At 40.2% G+C, this 18,813-nt stretch overlaps 1 pseudogene across 1 annotated transcript; it reads right to left on the reverse strand.

Moving 5' to 3' along the window:
- Positions 1–1,479: 1,479 nt before the first annotated feature.
- LOC149039658 (uncharacterized) lies at positions 1,480–18,376 on the reverse strand (annotated as a pseudogene). Its single transcript, XR_016180047.1, has 4 exons — positions 18,313–18,376; positions 8,361–8,471; positions 3,291–7,793; positions 1,480–2,563 (listed from the first exon to the last, which is right to left on the reverse strand). The product of XR_016180047.1 is annotated as an uncharacterized LOC149039658 (transcript).
- Between the last annotated feature and the right edge of the window lie 437 nt (positions 18,377–18,813).

Below are 18,813 nucleotides of genomic sequence, written 5' to 3' on the forward strand. Positions count from 1 at the left end.
ACGAACCACGAGCGTAGAAATCGAACGCGGAAACGAGCCTGATTCAAGTAAAAACCAGCCAAAATAACTTACATAAGGCTTATATATTTCTGAAAATAGATAGACCAACCATAATTATATGCTGACTAACCTCGCTGGTAACAAAAAAGTTCAGTTTTACCAAGAGAAACAATAGCAAACCAAGAGCACGCCTCGTTGTAGGAAATATGCCTACTACACTCGTGTCGAGTACGGAGAATCAAGAGACTGGAACTAGCGCGGGATCTAACGGGCGAATACGGAGAGAATTAATACAAAACAACATGTCGTCATGGCAAAAGTACACTAGAGACTAAATACAGGAATGGCTCCGATCTGTGATTGGATGATAAAAATAGTAAAGGTTAATAAGTCATATCTTAACTCCTTGCTCGTGAGTATTGAGCAATCGGTATATAATTTTTCCTCAATCCTTTACCCTCTAATATCAGTATGCATATTCTCCATACTGTTCTCTATACATTTCCTGAAGCGCTGACGAGGAGAATTTGTATAAAAATCAAGAGCTTTATAAGTTGGGGATCATTTCCTTGATTCTCGTAACCTTAATGTTTGATTCAGGGGTGATATTGTAAGGAGAAATTAGAAGCTGGTCACTCGTAGGGTTAAAGGGTTAAAGATCATCCCTGAATCAAGAATAGACGAAATGATTGTTTAACAAATTCTCCGTGTCCGTACCTAAGAAAATAAACAGTGAACATTATGGAGAATATACATTCTGATGTAAGGGTGTCCTCCTGTCGGTGCCCCGAGTCATGGACTGTGTAGTGACGCCCTTAAATTTCAGGCTCTAACTTGATGTAGACGGACACTGATGACGTAGCACAATAAAAACAAACAAAAAAAAAAACCCAAAGAACTAGGAAACCAGTATGTGCAATAGGTTGATGATGTGATGTTCTATTATTGTTTCCTGTGTCTTCTATACCATGAAGGAGCACATCTTCACGAAGATTCAAATTAGGAACGGGTGAGGTTTTTTTTCTACTCTTAACTTGTGGGGTTTCCTGAGATAACTGGTTTGACTATTTTACTTCACAAAATATGTTTTGTGTATGTTCGTTTGCTTTTTAATTTTTTCTCTCATTTATAATTGTAAGGAAATTAGAGAGGGAGACTACCTGATTCAAAAGGTGTCTAAAAGAGTTCCCCTTTTTGGTTGAAACTTATAAATAGAGCAGCCCAAAAGAAAATTTTTCTGAAGCTTCACCCCTCCCCTCCCCCCCCCCCTCCGCCCAACCCCTCACAAAGTCAGGCGGTTAGGGCCCAGTGGGGGGGAGTAGAAAAGGGTCAACACGTTTCAACCCCTCACCAGCCTGGTGCGTTTGACTATGCAACGATGCCCTGACTCACACGGGCACCTTACCAAATGACTAGTAACACCCACCTACTGGAGGTTAGGGCTATGCCCACAGAATTTCACATCAACTGGACATTGAATCTCTTCTCCGTTTTGATTTTATTGTAAAACTACTTCACTTTGAGTGACTACAGCCCCCATTCCCGATAAAAGAAAGTATTTTCAAAAACTAAGTAATGTCTTCAAATTTCAAAAACAACGCAAACTAATTTGTATCCAGAATCACCGCATTGAATATACTTCTTTTTTCCTGGAAATAATGTTGAAAAATGATTGCCTCGCGGTCATTCTGGTTCCATCTTCAACTAGACCGGTATAAGCTATGTACACATAAAATTGATTTAAATTTAGCTGGTTTCTTATTTACACACAGTTGAAAGTACCTCTTTCACACGAAAAATACGAGAGAATCACCAGTGGTACCACTAGCTCTTTCTCTCTTCTTCTCTAACAATCTAAAGCTGTACAAGTACTTTTGCAGAAAATGAAGTTAAGGCCTTTCTGAGAACTTTACATTTTGTCAATACCTTTTTCGTTTTCCTCGAGGAATTAATCTCACGTGTTAAACGAGTTGCAAATCAACATTAAACGAGATGCTTACTACACTCCGCTTCCATAAAACAATTTCTCAGCTTGTAGCTGGGTGATTAAACACCAGAGGAGAAATAAAATATATCGTTAACCCTTTAACTCCTAGATCCAATTTACAATTCTCCTTACAGTCTACCATACAATTCTTATAAAGTTATTCAGAGAATTTAGTGTTGAATCAACTCATCCCCAAATTGAGATTTTTCTTTATTCTCGTCACTTATCTGGTTGATATTCTATTGATTTCGTAAGAAGAAATTCTCTCTTGGTCACTCATGGGAGTTACAGCGTAAAATATTTGTTTTAAGTTTACGCTAGGAACAGTTAAAAATGTTTATGAAGTCTCTACAAGAAAAATATAACTTAAAACCTTGAACAGCTTTGTCACTAAAATCATTCTTGTACTCGCTCCAATCTCGATCAGCGGTCTCTCCTGTTCAGATGTCGGGACTAGAAGATCGTAACCACTCGAATGCAAAGAAATCAGCGGAATACAGCCTTTCTGACAATGTCTTTCCCATTCAGCAACGAAACTGTAAATCTCTGTAGATGTCCTACTCTGGGAGGTTCAACCTAAGGTAAAAATTCAATAATAGAAGTTAAGTCAAAGGCAACATCTCAAGTAATAGAGTATTTTTTAGTAAATTAACTAGTGATCAGTAGTTATTTTTCACAAATCATTCTGTACAGTTGTAACCGGACAGTTGTCTGTAATCGGACACCTGAGATCGGATAGTTGAAGCGTCCAATTATACTGAGTCCTTTCCGCCAAATCCACCAATCACAGAATTGATCACAACAACCATAGCAACAACCACTAACACTAAAAAAAACTGTGGAATTTCCAAAATTGAGATATTTTTCACTTTAGAAATTGTGTCTACCGGAGATATTTGTCCTCAATGTGTTTTTTGTCCTCGGAAATTGTAACGGTTATGATAAATTGATACAGGACTTTGTGTTGTCCAATTGTGTCTGTAATCACACTCGTGATTAACAAATCGGACTCCTGCTTTGCGGTCGTCCGATTTTGCTTATCTCTCGTATGATTACAGACCGAAGTGGACTCCACTCTGTTCTATTACCTTTATTTATCATTGGTATCGTCATAGTTATAATTATCATCATAACGTTTCTTACTACCACTGTTATCGTTATTATTACATGTACAATCATTGTTATCATTATCACATTATTATTAAGTATCATTGTTATTCTTACTACTATTAATACTATAAACATTATATTATTAACCACATTATTCTTTTTCTGTCTTCAAATAAACTTTGTTTCAACTGACCTTTCGATGTTTGTCTTTTCTCTTTCGCCGGGCAGCTTCGCTTGAATGATTTCAAAATGGTCCTCGGAGTCTTTAAAGCCAATTGCGACCAAGCGCTTACGCGGACAAACTGCAAAACTTTGAAATAGTCGTAGCTCTACAATTTCACTTAGGAGATCACCAGATTTAACGTTGTATAATCGAAGACAAGAACCTCTTGGATCATTCAAGTCTACAATGCAGTCCTCGTTACTGATAAACTTAATATCATCTACATCCATATTCTCCAATTGACGAATCACTTTTCCCGAAACTGCGTCGAGGACGTAAGAGCCAGCTCTACCATAAGTGACGACGTTTTCTTCAGTAGGAGAAAAAATAGCCCTTGGAAGGCCAGCTGGATTGACCTTAACAGAAGTTTTCCATAGCACTCGGTTTTTACGCCACAGCTGCAGTGACTTTCCATCAGTGGTGGTTAGCACTTCCCATTTATTATTACATGCCACAGAAAAACCATCAAAATTTCCAATCTTTGACACAACTTTTCCACTCGTTGTATCTAGAATGATGACTTCCTGTCTGTGATCATTCACCGTTTTCAAGGCGACTCGTTCCTCTGATAAGGGTACAACACCACAGCCGAGAAACTCAGTCCACCTTTGCATGCAAACAGACAACTCAGAGTTCCACAACTCAAGCGAGTAACTATCTGTTTGAAATAGGACACCTCTTTTGACGGGCACAACATTATAAAACCCTGGAATCATACATTCCTTTTTTCTAATCCTTTTACTTAAAACATCGCCAGTCACAAGATTTATTATCTGGATCCCTCCAACTGTCACAGTATAAAGAGAGTCACCATCAACAGAGAAATAAACATAACCTGCAAGGTAATTAATTTCAACAAAACCGTCTTCCGGCATATTGTTGATTTCTGGTAGGTTATGTTCCGTTAGATCGTTATTTTCGGCTCTCTCTGTCGTAATGTCACCGGGTTCTATGCTTTGTCCCGCTTCATCGCCACTCTCACATCTCCACGCCCTTACGTCATTAAGGCGACACATTTCAATCACTCTACTGTGAGGGGAAACTATTAGTAACATCTGCTTTTCTAGTACAAGTGCAAAATCCACAGGTGGGAATCCTTTTGTATCTGAAAACCAAAAGGGATCTCCTAATAAGAAACCACTCTCATTGCAAGTTTCAAATTCCGAGGCGTACTGATAGGAACTCGTCCCAAAAATGCAATCCAAACTATACATTGACTTAGTGTTCCTGTCAATATCTAAACAAAAAAGCTTGGGCTCCATATCCCAATTATGTTGAGCCTCATCCGGAAGTAAACAGAAAAAAAACCGGCAGTCAGGAGTTAACTTAACATATCGTGACCAGACTGAAGGACATATTAGAGTCTCAACTCCATCATTCATGTCAATGAGGTATGCGCACTTGTCAGAATCGACGATCACCATCCGTCTTCCACTAGCAGACCAAGCAAAAGAGAAAATTTCGCATTTGTGTGTAAAACGACTAATTTCGCTTCCATCTTTTAGACTCCACTGGATGACGCAATTCCTCCCGTCCAGACAGTCAGTCAGTATCGTGGTTTTGTCACCAGATATTGAACAAACTTGGAACCGGCACTTGCTCGAACGGAAAAGAGGTTTTACGTCTCCGACCAAGGTATAACCCTGACACAGTCCCTTGTAGGATCAGCTCTAAGGTTGGATGGAAAACTACTGACCGGAAAAATGGGGTAGAAGATCTATATCCTCTCTCTAGGTGCCCCTGAAAATTAAAGTTTAACACCAGCGTAAAGTGTGTCCACATTAGCTGGCCAGTACGGAGCGACCACAGATGAATTTTGTCATTCAAACACTCGCATACCAGGTAGTCCTGATTTGGTGAGACATCAAAGCAGATCACCTCATCTGAAGCAAAAAATCGCAGTAGAACATCTGTTCTTTCCTCCTTCTTTCGCAAATATTCCATATATGGTAAGTCCGCATACTTGGTGTTTAGCAAGCTTAATGCCTTCGCTGACAGTTCACGTCCTCCTTCATTCAACAAGATTTGAAAGATGGCATGAGGAAGTTTTGAAAGAGTACTTAAATGCTTCCGCAACAGCAACAATAACGTATCAAGGGCTTCTCTGCAATTCTTTGACAAACCATTTGTATTTTCCTTCTCTTGTACGCAAAGAACATCTTCAATGGCTGCTGTACTCTTCACAGTTAGCTTTGCATACACCAATTCTAGGTCCAAAACAAAATTCTTTACAATGTCGTCGAGGCTACACGGACGAGCATTCTCTTCTACCTCTAGTATATGATGAACACCATGCTGCAAGGCATACATCGACTTCTGTTTCAGTGTTGAACTCTGGATCCCTTTAAGTTTCAATTCATCTAGTTCATCTCTGCAAAGCTTTGAAATGACGCGATGACATTTTTTTCCGCTAACAATAAACTTCTTTTGCCTCGAGGCAGACTCCTCAACCAACCAGTCCTTGACTGACTTGTGAAAGAAGTTAATGCACTCGCCCTCAATGGGTAGAAGAGCCGAGATACAATCAACTGCGTCTCGTACTTTTTGCTCATCAGCCGATGACCATTCTTTTGAAAGGAATAACTTGTAGACAAACTCGACAGGTAATGGTTCTCTTACTGCCACCATGGCACTTAAAAAATCGAAGAATTGCTCTTCGGTGATACCTAGTTCTTTCTGCATTTCATTTTTCAGGCGTTTGAAGTAGTCTTGATAAACGGACGAAATACCTGATGGCAAGTCGCTGTTCATCACTTCAGCAGCACTCATATGCACAGCATTCTTCTTAATGAACTCTGTCAGGTAATAGGTATATAACATGACTCCTTCTGACTTTTCAACAAGCTTCTCTAAGATGGTATCTTGGCAATTAGATTGCAGAACATGTTCCAGTTGCTCTTGAAAGCAAAGCCTAACGTCCATCAAGTTTTCTTGATCGTTTGGGTTCAGCTGTATTGGATTTAAGTCTTGAATCTTCTCTAAGATGTTCATTTCAGGTCGCGTTGTTACCACAAATCGTATCCAACACGGAAGCGTCTTAAAGTAATCCGCAATCACATTTAAAAGCTCATTACGTCCCTGGTATTCACTTTCGTCTAAGCCATCTATAACCATGAGATGGATAGAGTCTGGATCTTTCAAATCTGAAAGAGGTTCTTTAAACAAGAATTCAAACAGTTCTTCCACTTCCATGTCTCCAATTTCAACGCCCACATTTCTCGACAACTTCTTCACGATAGCCTTCCTGTACTCTGGAAGCGAGTCTGAAAGCTGACAGGCTAAGGACTGCAACATCACTTTGGGATTCCTTCGGCGTGCCTTGTTATGCCGACAGAAGTGGCTCCCTGACAATCTTCCAGCCTCTAACATCCTTCGGCACAAGACAGCTGAGATTACAGACTTTCCCATCCCCGCATTTCCACTAATAACAATCACTCTATTTGGAGAACTTTTGTTGTCTAACCATCTCTCAACTGCTGCAATGATCGATAACCGAGTTCCCTCAACATATCTGGTTGCATGGCCTGTAATTTCACTTAAATTATCCACCTTTGCTAGTTTCGCAAGGACTTCGTCATCTCTGATGCGCTCCTTCTCGTTATTCAAAATTTGAATGGTGTGCTGGGATACCTCCTCCAAAGTTTGAAGCTTCTCACAGACTTTTCCAAAGTTATCTTGAATGGCTCTAGTGTCTTGCTGTTGGTTCTGATGCACAATACTAACAGATTCTTGCAAGTTCTTCTGCAACTGATGAACTTCTACAAGCTTTGCTTTATTTTCATCAATAGTTTGCAGCACTTTGGTCTCTGTATCCCGTATGTCCTTCAGCTGTGATTTTATATCTTTCTCAGAATCAGCCCACTCAAGCAACGCATCTAAGAACTCTTGCTCTCCACAATGCTCAGCCTTCAATCTATCAATTTCTGCCTGCTGCAAGCCAAGAGCAACAAGAACAGCACTGATCTCCTGCCACAGAGTTGAGAAAGTTGGATCAGCAATACCAGTTGTGGTAACATGGCCATACAATTCATTGCGGTAAAACTTTATGCGAGCAAGATTTGCTTCAAGGGAGTTGTCACTTGGAAGTGGTTTGGCGTGCCACCCTGAGTGGGGTGGGGAGAGACCACAAATATTGGTTAAGAGAAGGAATAAAAGAGTGATATCAAATGTTTGGGTATCTGGAGGAGCACCGCTTGGAGGGAACAATAGATCCCATTGAGGTTTGTGTAGAATCTTTCTTTTCAACAGATTTTTAAGAGTTGAATAGTTTGCATTCAACGCAGCTGAAATACTTGCTAGGGGATGATATCCATTGAAAACGTTCCTGAGAATTGTTGTTCCACCATCGATGAGAAGTCGGCTGAGCTTGGCTCCATTTGTCTTCTCTACACAACTGGCAAGAGGTGAAGGAGTAGCTGATGCCATATGATCCAAAATACAAAGATGGAGTCATCAAGTGTACCCGCGCGTTTTCTGAAAGAAACATTACAATTGGGTAATTGCTTCTCTTAGACATGTACTGGAAAGAGGAGCAAGACCCTTTGATGGACATCTCCACTATACTAATCAGTCTGACTCCTTCAACACTATTTAATCCTTTACACCCAAGTGTCATGATGCATATTCTCCATACTTTCTTTACACATTTCCTAAGGTGCTGACATTTTGTTTAATGATCAAAAGCTTTTCTTTAATTAATAATCACTACCTTCATTCTCATGACCCTAACGCGTGATTCAGGGTTGATATTGTAGGGAGAAATTAGATGCTGGTCACTCTTTGGGTTCAAAGGGTTAAAGAAACCTGTCATCTTTAGAGTATCAGGGATTGTTTTTGTGCTCTGAAGGAATAATATACCTATATAATTGTGTCTCTATAGAAGTTTATTGACTAAAATATTATAAACTTATCATCAAATCTGCGCTGTATTAAGACAAGGGAGACATTTTATAATGATAATTACAAATTAAAATACTCCAGGTATCTTCAGTTCATACTCATAGGATAATAATAATTATTATTTGACAGCCTAATGGTTACCTGAGCTCCCCCACACACCATTTGCAATCCTCACAGTGGTATTCCAAAAGCCAGCTGATTGGTCAGACAAGGAGCCAGCTGAAGGAATAAAGTCTTTGGGATCAGAGATTCCTGAAAACAATCAAATCACATAACAATTTATAAGAAAGTTATTAATAGCATTTCACTGCTGAACCACTCAAAATGTTAACTGAAGGCTTTGTAATGACACCAGATTCACTGCTCAATAGAACACAGGAATGAAAATGATAAAAAATTTAATTCAAAATTTAATGCAGTTAAATACTGACAACAATTTTGAAATTTTGCTTGTCAGAGTTTTCTCTTTAGGGAAATAATTTAACATATATGACTAATATATGGATCATAATTTGCCACAAGATTTTTATCCAAGACCTAAACAACATTGTGTTTAATTGTAATATATAATAAATTCATATCATTTTAATACTGATTTCCCTCAGCATTGGTTTACATCAGTAATAGAAGCATTACAAGCCAATTCTAGAGCAGGGTCTTAAATTAAAAGAAGAAAGAAGTTTTTAGAAAGTATGTCATAATACCCCATCAAAATTACTGCCGCTAGAAGGGCATGGAAGCCTAAATCTCTCTTGTTATCTACCAACAGGAAACTCCAAAGAGCTAATGTTGGGTCAGAAGAGGCACCCCACTACTTTTGACTGCTCATAAGTCACAACGACATTTTCCTTATAAAATAACCACATTACATGTAACAGGATCACACACAAAGAGAGTGAACATTTCCTTACTGTTGGTTATGTATACATTCTGTATTGTGACCCTGACAGCATAACCCAAGCAAGAGCAATATATCTTATGAAATGAAATCCATGAAAATTTCTTATACAATACTTTCAAAGAAAAAATTACTATTTTTTACCTTTTTCTGGCGTATTTAATAAGCAAACATTGCATTGCAATGTATTGTGCTTATCACAATTAATTCAGACCTGGCCAATTTTTTATTTTCAGAACTTTTAACCCTTTACACCCTAACATCAGTATGTATATTCTCCTTACAGTTATCTAAACATTTCCTAAGGTGCTGACAAGGAGAATTTGCTTAACAATCAAGAGCTTCTACAGTTGGTGATTACCTCTTTTATCCTTATAACCTTAATGTTTGATTCACAGGTGATATCGTGGGGGGAAATTTGATGCTGGTCACAACTGGGAGTTAAAAAGTTAAATGTATACCACTTGCTCTTAGTTTTTTACTTTCATAGTTCTGTGACACTTTTTTGAGGTTGTGGAATACTTGTAACAAGAGCCTCTGGGCAATGATAAGTTGGTTAATTAAAGCCCTCTCAGGTGGGCATTACTATAGATATTCAGCTGTAAGAAGTTTCCAGTTATATTAAGAACCCACAACTTGAAAAATTGACAATGTCTACAAGTCAGTTAAAAGATCCATAAATAGTCTTGGTGATTCACACATGCACAGTAAGACGGAAAATTATGTCAACAGACTTAGAGTAAAGGAAAAAAATCAATTTAAATCATAAACAAACACTGTGACAAAGCTGCACCAAAATACTTTGCTACAAGATGCACTCTGAGTTTAGCATGTATTTTCTGTGGGAAAGGAAAAACAGTGCACCTTAAAACCAAATAACTCTCGTATGAGTTAAACTGTAGATGGGAATTTTGAAGTGAACATTGTTTCAAGATCCGTTTCTATTAACCATTCAGTAGCATACAGCGTTGTAAGACAATACAGATGTAACTCGATCTCAGTCTAGTTAGACATTGATGGCGCATGTAATCACGTACATATTGTAACATCCTCCCTTTTTTTTTTTTTTTTTTTTTTTTTGTGAAGAATAGCTTGGAAAAAGAGAAAAAGAAAGAAAGAAAAAAAAAAAAGAAAATTAACCAATAAAAGTGTCAATGTCAGTTCAGTTCAGAATCAATGCCATAGGACAAAATCTATCAGCTGGTGAGTTCGACATGAGAGGATCGGTAAACGAGAACACTGAACCCTATGATAACCGCGAAGAAGGATTTAAAGTCACGAGTCTAGTCACGGATATAGTCCTTGAGGTATGCTGGGCTCCTCCTGACACGCTCTGACCTCCGACATTGTTCCGGGACAGTCACCTCTTCAGGGTGTGGCTCGTGAGGAGCATTGCTCTGGTCAGGGGTAGACGCTGCGGTTGTGGTCGCCTGTTCATCTGCGCTGGCCATATCCGGTTCTGGCACTGTGATGGTGGGTTCAACTGGTGGTTCAGACGTTTTCCGCAGGTGCTGTCGGTTTCTGCGGTAGACTGCTCCGTTGTCCGTCTCAACGGTGTATGATCGCTCGTCGAGTCTTGCAGTGACTTTGGCCTTGCGCCAAGACTTATCTCCAAGTTTGAATGGCTTCATTCTAATAACATCGCCTTCAGACAAACTGGGTAAATCCTTTGCGGACCGGTTGTAGTACTTGGCTTGGGCCTGCTGGCGCTGTCGCAGCTTTTTCTTTTCCACTTCCAGGTTTATGGTCCTGGGTAGTAGTAGGCTTTGAGTGGTAGGAAGGAGTGTTTTGGTCCTTCGGCTCATCAGGCGTTGTGCTGGGCTGGTCGTCGTCCCTTGTGTCGGCGTGTTTCTATAGTCGAGTACGGCGAGGTATGGGTCGGTTCCAGCCCTGATTGATTTCTTCAGAATGCACTTGACTGTCTTCACCCCTGACTCAGCCTTGCCATTGGCTTTGCTATTTCCAGGGCTACTGGTAAGGTGCTCAAAATCCCATTTTCTGGAGAATTCAGCGAATTCGTCACTTGTAAACTGTGGCCCATTGTCACTGATCACTTGATCAGGTATACCGTAGCGAGCAAAGTGACTCTTTAGCTTCAGAATGGTGGTGCTGGCTTTAGTGTTCGGCAACCTGTCCACCTCCCAGAAATTGCTATAGTAGTCGATGGTGACCAGGTAGTCTTTGCCATCAAGAGTAAAGATGTCTGTGGCGATCTTCTCCCAAGGACGGGATGGGACCTCGTGGGACATTAGTGTCTCCTTTGGGTGCGTGGTGCTGTCGAGTTCTCTACATATTTCACAGGCGGAGATGTGGTGCTTCATTTCCGCAGACATGCCTGGCCAGTAGATGCATTCACGGGCACGCCTCAGACACGCCTCTATTCCAAGGTGGGACGAGTGAATCTTTAGCTTCATATCTGCGCGAAGGCTCTTTGGTATCACAACGGAATTTCCTTTGAAAATCAGCCCATCTTGTACGGTCAGTTCGTCACGCATACTGAAGTAAGGGTGTATCAGTGCTGGAGCATGCTCCTTCTCAGGCCATCCTACGAGAATAGTATCTGACAACTCTCGCAGACACTGGTCCTTCCGAGTCTCTGCTCTTATTTCGTCTAAACATTGGTCAGATATGGGTAGATAACGGACCATGTTGACTGATTCGAAGTCATCTACTTCTTTTCCGTTGTAGGGCAGGTAAGCCCTTGACAGCATGTCAGCCAAATGCATGTTCTCGCCACGCTCATAGTGCACGGTGAAATCGTATTTCTGTAACCTCATCATCATTATCTGGAGGCGTCGAGGCGCTCGAGCGAGTGGTTTCTGTAGAATCATCTCCAGTGGCTTGTGATCACTTTCGATGTGTACATGTCGACCAAATGTATACTGGTTGAAACGCTCAAGAGAGAAGACAATCGCCAGCATCTCTTTCTCTATTTGAGCATACCGGGTTTCTGTGTCGGTAAGGGAGCGACTCGCGTACTCTATAGGCTTGCCGTTCTGAAGTAATGCTGCACCAAGGCCACTCTGGCTCGCATCACACTGTATGGTGAGGTCTAGGGAAGGGTCGTCGTAACGTAGAACAGGCGCTTCTGTTACTAGCCTCTGCACGTTTTCAAACGCCTGGTCTTGTTCCGAAGACCAGTTCCATGGAGCGTCCTTCCGAGTCAGGCGACGAATCGGTTCCATGACTTCAGACAGTTTCGGGAGGAACTTGGCTAGATAATTGACAAATCCGTTGAGGCGCTGAACGCCCTCCGCATCTTGTGGCTTCGGCAATTTTGTGATCGCCTCTACTTTGGCAGGATCAGGCTTCAGGCCCTTGTTCGTCAGGAGATGCCCCATGAAATTTACCTCGCTCATCCTCAGCTTCATCTTGTCTGGGTTAAGGACAATGCCGCGGTTCTTGCACCTTTGTAGGAGATCTCGGAGACTCCTGTCATGGTTTGCAGTGGCTTCTTCGTCGGTCTCTCCAGTGCCATAAATGAGGATGTCGTCCGCGATGCACAGAATACCAGGTAAGCTTTCCAGTGCGTGAGTTAAGTGCTTCTGGAAAATCTCGGACGAGGCGGAGAGACCGAAGGGCAAACGAATCCATCTGTACCTTCCGTAGGGTGTTGCGAAGGTCGTGAGTACGCTGGACTCAGGGGCAAGGACACAGTGCCAGTATCCCGACTTGAGGTCAACTGTCGAGAATACTTTTGCTTTTGAGAGCTCTGGGAGTATGTCCTCAAGTACAGGAAGTTGATATCTTTCTCTCTTCAGGGCGGTGTTAAGTGGCCTGGGGTCGATACAGATTCTCAGCGCTCCAGATTTCTTCACAGCCACGGCAAGACTGCTAACCCATGGAGTGGGTTCATCGATTGGAGCTATGACCTCCAATTGCTGTAGTCGATCCAGTTCTTTCCTCAGTTTCTCTTTGAGTGACGTTGGGACACGGCGTGGAGGTGCGACGACGGGAGTTGCGCCTTGTTCGACTTCAAGGTGAACTGTTCCTGGTAGTGCTCCTAGCTCTCTTTGGAACACCTCTGGGTAGGCCGCTACTATTTCGTCAGCCGTCTGCACGCTCTTAACCTTTGCCCTTGATCGTTCAGGTGGTTTTGCGATCGTGAAGTTTTGAGTGTTGACAGTAATTAGGCCCATCTGTTGAGCTGCCTTTGCTCCAATGAGTGGGGTCAGTTGTCTACCAACGACAAGGAATTCCACCGAGAACTTCTTCTTATTCTTTGGATTGTGGAGAATTAATCGACAGGAACCCAGTGGCTTTAGTGTTGTGTCGTTCCACATTTGTAGTGTCTTTGTGGTTTGTAGTGTCTTTTTGGTGGGCTCAAGCTTCTTATCAGCCACAAGATCGGCGGAAATGACATTCACCGAGGCGCCGCTGTCTACTTGAAATTTCACTTCTGCCTTGCCCACAAGCATCTCAGTGTAGATTACTCTTGGGTAATCATGTTCTTGTGTAACAGCGTGTATCATGTCCGGTCGTGCAACAATGCTTGTAATGTACTCCATGTCGCTGTCATCGGAGGATTCATCTCTCAAGTTGTACACTTTTCTGGTCGGAGTAGTGCAGGTTGTTGCGAAGTGATTTCTGCCACCGCACTTCGTACATTTCGCGCCCCACGCTGGACACTTTCCTTTTTCGAAAGGATGTGCTTTGCCACAAAATTTACAGGTCTTCGTCTTCCCCGCGCGGCTTTTCCTAGACTTGTCATCACGGCGGCTGGAAGGCGGGTGTTTATCTTGCACAGAGTGAACATCTTCGTTCTGGGCGCCCGAGATCGTCTTCAATTGCAAATTTGTTGCCTCAGAACTCTTGCAAAGATCGATACACTTCGCCAGGGTAAGACTCCGTTCTTGTAGAAGCCGTTTGCGAGTGTGGTGATCTTGAATGCCCAGGACGATCCTGTCGCGAATGATCGAATCACGCATGCAGTCACAAAAATTGCATGTTTTCGCTAGTGAGCGAAGGGCGGTGACATAAGCATCAATGCTTTCGTTTTCCTGTTGAGTTCTGGAGTTGAAAGTGTACCTTTCAAAGGTTTCGTTCAGTTCGCCGATGATGAATTCGTCGAACTTTTGTATTATATTTGCCAGATCATGTCTATCGTCTGGAGTGTCGAATTGGAAGCCGTTAAAAATCTTTAACGCATCAACACCGATGCAGTGGAGAAACAATGCGACTTTGTACGCCGGCGGTTTCAGCTCGAGTTGAGCAATGACCATGTAGTTGCCCCACATTTGTTTCCATACTTTCCAGTTGTCCGCCACATTCCCAGTCGTAACTAGTTTTCCAGGAGGCATTATCCCGGCCATCGCGCCAAAAGGCGGGTGTTGCACAACTCCCAGTTGTGTTAGGGTCTGTTGCGAAGAGCCAGGTGGTGGCGCTTCAGGCGCCGTTTCTGAGTCGGACATTACTACACCAAGATGATTTCAACTGTTTTCAACTCCGTAAGTGGTAGGCGGAGGATTCGTTATCCTATTTCGCTGCCACCATGTTTCAAGATCCGTTTCTATTAACCATTCAGTAGCATACAGCGTTGTAAGACAATACAGATGTAACTCGATCTCAGTCTAGTTAGACATTGATGGCGCATGCAATCACGTACATATTGTAACAAACATGAACATGAAAGTGTTTTTAAACACTCCAGGTATAAACCTATTCCCAAAGCAGAATAATGAACAATCTTCATTTTGCTACAAAATCAAAATTTATCATCTTTCTCATTCTCATATGATGCTTTCCAAATTGTTGATCCTGGCAGAATGCAGTATGGTATCTCACATATGAACTTAACTTTGGCTTGGCTTGTTTTACTGCCAGGAAATGCCAAATTTTTAAAATGAGAATAATGACCCTTTAGACCACATATTATATATCATTGTGCCCATTCTCAGGTAATAAAGGGTTAAATATTTTCAACTTTTAAATGATTGTCCATATCATAAAATCAAAAGTGTTTTGCCTTACCACCAAACCAATATCCTAAATATTATCTTAAAATAGAAATCATTTTTGGAATGACATGATGTAAATTACTGGAAATATACAAATGCACAAGGTGTATTTATGTTTAAGTTGCTGCAGCTTATCCTACACATAAGTAGACATGGAACTTGAACAAACCAATCTTCAAAAGTTTAAATGCCAGGGGTATTGCCTGGGAGGGGAATGTTGAAGCTCTGAATTGATTTCTGCATTAGGGAAAGCTAAACTTAATACATTACTGCTCAGAGAAATCTATCTACTTCACTTTTCCCTTTTATTAAGAGTAAGTCTGAAATATTCACTATTGAAATCATAAAAATTTTCAAGATCTACCAAACCCTCACCTAAGTACAGGGATATTGAGTCTATGCTCTATGCTCTTTAGCAGTTCTACTTTAATAAATTAATTCCTTGTAACAGAAGAAATCAATCAAAACTCACAGAGAGTTAAAGTACAAAAAAAAAAAAGACTACAGTAAACTTCTAATTTTGTATTTAAAAATTTCCCATTGAAAGTTACGAGGTTTGCATTTTTTCTACTCATGTTCCTTTATTAGGGAAAATGGCCATTTCATCTGAAAATCTAAAGCTGAGAATATTTAATGAAATAACAAATGTTGCGGCAAACGAACATCAAGGATGAAATACCAAGAAAATCGTGACTGGAGAAAAATGCCAACCAAATCCAGGGGATATATTACAGGGACATAACTTTAATCAATCTCGTAAACTGTAAACGAATTAAAAAAAGGACTTATATAATAGATTGTATTCAATTAAACACGTGGCGACTTAACACCTTAAATGAATCTAACATAATAAAGGAACTAATAAATGAACCAAATGCTACAGCAAACACAAAATATATACAAATAAAGACAAAAGAGCTTGCTTGAAACGAGATAAACAACAAAACAAGCGAAAACAACTTACATATCAGTCCCTATACGCCGGTGGCTTGAAATCACACTTTATAAATTAACTTTGGATGAACAGGCGATTAATGAAAGCGGGAGAGAAAAACTATTTAAAGGAATCAAATGGCACAAAGGCCAACTGTAACGCAAATTTCACGCAAGTTTGAAAGTCACGCATTTACAACAAAACATTATACAATCTACACAAAACATGATCACAGGAATATAACCCAAATCACTTGGCTGATATCAATTGGAAAGCCTGCCAGAGGAAAAACATTTTCTTACAGTTGGTTCTGTACACATTCAGTATTGTGATCTTGGCAGCATAACCCAAGTAAGAGCAACATATTGTTTTAAATAACACCCATGAAAATTTCCTAAGCAACAATTATGAAGAAAAATTTTTTTTAAAATCTTTTTTGGCATATTTAATGAGCAAACACTATATTGCAATGTATTGTGCTCATCACAATTACTTTAGACTAGGCTAATTGATTATAGTAAAAATATATTTTTTGTTTCAGAACTTTTAACCCTTTACACCCTAACATCAGTATGTATATTCTCCTTACAGTTATCTAAACATTTCCTAAGATGCTGATGAGGAGAATTTGCTTAACAATCAAGAGCTTCTACAGTTGGTTATTATCTCTTTTATTCTCATAACCTTAATGTTTTATTCACAGGTGATATTGTGGGGGGAAATTTGATGCTGATCACAACTGCATTAAGTTCTGTGACACTTTTTTGGGGGCAGTAATAAGTTGGTTGATTAAAGCCCTCTCAGGTGGGCATTAATGTAGTTATTCAGCAATAAGAAGTTTCTAATTGTAAGAAGAACCTGAAACTTGAGAAATTGACAATGTCAACATGTCAGTTAAAAGACCCATCATAAGTCTTAGTAACTGACACATGCACAGCAAGAGAGAAAATTCTGTCAACTGACTTAAAGTAAAGCCAAATATCAATTTAAATGATAAACACACACTGTGACAAGGATGCACTACAAAACTTTTATATAAGATGTACTCCAAGTTTTGGATCTATTTTCCATGGGAGAGGAAATTTTTTTTCATAAGAACAGTGCACTACATAATCAAATAAACATCATACAATTATCTGTACAATTGATCTCCACAAATGAGTAACAATTTAGAAGGTTATTTTGAAGTGAACATTACATATTTTTTTTAAACACTCAAATTATAAAACACATCCCAGAGCAGAACAATGAACAATCTTCATTCCACCACAAAATCAAAATTTATCACCTTTCTTTGATTCTCCCATAATGCTTTCCAAATTGCTGATCCTTGCAGTATTCAGTAATAGGCCATTTTACAGTTGTGTACTTAGTTGCCAAGCCTTTGATTTGGAGTGAGGCTGAAAGTCACCTTGTTGTGATAGAGACCAGTATCCAATTAGCATGATAACAAAGTAATTTGCATTTGAAAAGCAGCAAGGTTTGTATCATAACAAGGTCACCCTTTATAGCCTCATTCCTGTTCAAAGGCTTGGTAACCAAGCACACAACTGTAAATGGACTATTGCAAGTCACATATGAACTTAATTTTGGCCTGGCTTCTTTTACTGCCACGAGGGAATGGCAAATTTATTAAAATGAGAATAATTAACCTTTAGACCATGTGTAATGAATCAATTAAAAGGTAATGACAAAATTCATTCTTGGTGTTGAACACTCATTGTATTCATTACAAATTCCTTTTAATGAGTCATGCGATTCCTTCCGAGAAGCATTTCCATACTAGGCAAAGTACTTCGCTCAAACCCCTTTCTTTTTCTTTCCTTCTTAAGCCGGAGAAGGTCGAAATAAAATGACACTGTGTTGGTTCCATCAAGAAATCCTCCTAATCATGAACATTTTCTCCAAAGTTTTATGATTGAATGGGTCAATTTTAACTCTGGTAAAAATTTAAAACAACTTTGCGACGCAATGATCGATAACCTTAAGTTGTGCCAGTCGCTTTTCTTGAGAATCACGTTCCCTCTCGTAAGTAAAGATCTTTGCATCTATCACAGATGACATCAAACTGCCTTAAATACCGATTGATCTACACAAAATGGTCAAGTCAAAACGAAATTTCCTTTCATGAATTTTGACGTGGCGAGGAAGAAAATCGAAAGCAGGAGTGATGACAGATGGCTTCCTTTAATGCCTAGAGCTTTTCTCTACATTACAGGCTATTAGAGAAGAAAGAAATGAATGATAAAGAGCTTATATTCCCACAAATGATGAAATAAGCGAAAAAAGTATTTCCAATCTCACCTTTTAGGAAAACAGATCAACAGCCTTCCAACTATACAGCTAAATGTCAAGGAAGCCGGCGCCCTTAAGCTAATCTACTATTGAACTCTGGGACTGGCTATCATTCTCGGCAAATAAAAAAGGGGTAAAGTTACCTTGGTAACTTAACAGATGCACGGCCGCTACTTTTCGGGACATTATACGACACAAAATTGTAAATGAACCCCCGTTCCTTCGTTCATCTTTTAAGAATCATAATAAACAGAGAAGCATTGTGCATGGGGGCGGTGGGTGGGGGAAGGGAGAGTGAGAGTAGGAGTGAAAGTAAGGGTAGAGGGGATAAAATTGGTTTGCCACAACAGAATTTTGCATTTTGAGTGGTAACGAGTCAACAATTTTGTCGTCGATTGTGGCTGTACCTTTTTTCTTAGATTTATCCTGCATTGCAGATAAAATTGTTCGCGCGTCACATTTAGAACGGCATGTTGAATGTAAATCCGGACGAAGGGACGGTTTTGGTGT

This window comes from Pocillopora damicornis, chromosome 9 (genome assembly GCF_964200805.1).
Source record: "Pocillopora damicornis chromosome 9, jaPocDami1.2, whole genome shotgun sequence".
NCBI lineage: Eukaryota > Metazoa > Cnidaria > Anthozoa > Scleractinia > Pocilloporidae > Pocillopora > Pocillopora damicornis.